Source organism: Myzus persicae, unplaced genomic scaffold (assembly GCF_001856785.1).
Source record: "Myzus persicae strain clone G006 unplaced genomic scaffold, MPER_G0061.0, whole genome shotgun sequence".
Lineage (NCBI taxonomy): Eukaryota > Metazoa > Arthropoda > Insecta > Hemiptera > Aphididae > Myzus > Myzus persicae.
Genome location: NW_019104055.1, coordinates 150460 through 151334, shown reverse-complemented (window position 1 = coordinate 151334; position 875 = coordinate 150460).

The window sequence follows — 875 nt, the reverse complement described above, 5'->3', positions numbered from 1 at the left end:
TGTGGGGGGGGGGGTATTATAGTGTCCCGACTTGTATTTTTGTATAAATGGCAACCCTACCTATTACAGATAGTAGCAGTTCAACTCAATCACAATTTATATAAAATAATATCATACTATTTCTTTTTATCTATTTACATACAATTTAATAAATTTAATAAAGATGTACCACTAAATACAGTCAAATATCATACTAAAATATTAGTCTTATCAAATCTTACCTTAGTGTAATTAAAAGCCTTTCCTCTGGAGAAATACTTCTTCTGAAATTAGTGTCTTCTTTTCTTATTTCCTCTTCTATTTGTTGTATGATATAATCAAAAGTTGAAATACTAACACGTGTATAATTTTTAAATTTTTTTTCATCAGATCGTAATTCACATATAAATGATACAATTACGTTGTGAGTGATACGTTTTTGGTTTAATGGGTGTACCCATATATTTTTTTCCCCTGTTCTTCTAAATTGTGTAGAGAGTACCACATACAAATGGCAACATCTTCATCAGATGACATTTTTGAAACTAAAAAATAACTAAAATATTGTTTGTCTAGACTTGTCTTGACTAATTGATATGCGTATATAGAAATCAAATTGTTTTAAGTTCATTAAAACAAATATGACTAACGATGACTAACACAGTTTTGCTCTTTTGGTGTGCCATTGTAATAATTAATTTTTTTAAGTACCTAGTGTCTTATAGAGCCCTGCATGGGCCGTGCTTGGTGTCACCGAAATCGGGTTAGGGCTGGACCTGGCCCTTCACTTCAGTATTAGTTGTTCGGGCAGGGCTTCATTTATATTTTATAATATTAAATGATAAATGATTTCATTTTTAATTAATTTATTATTTGATTTCTATTGACAAAACAAA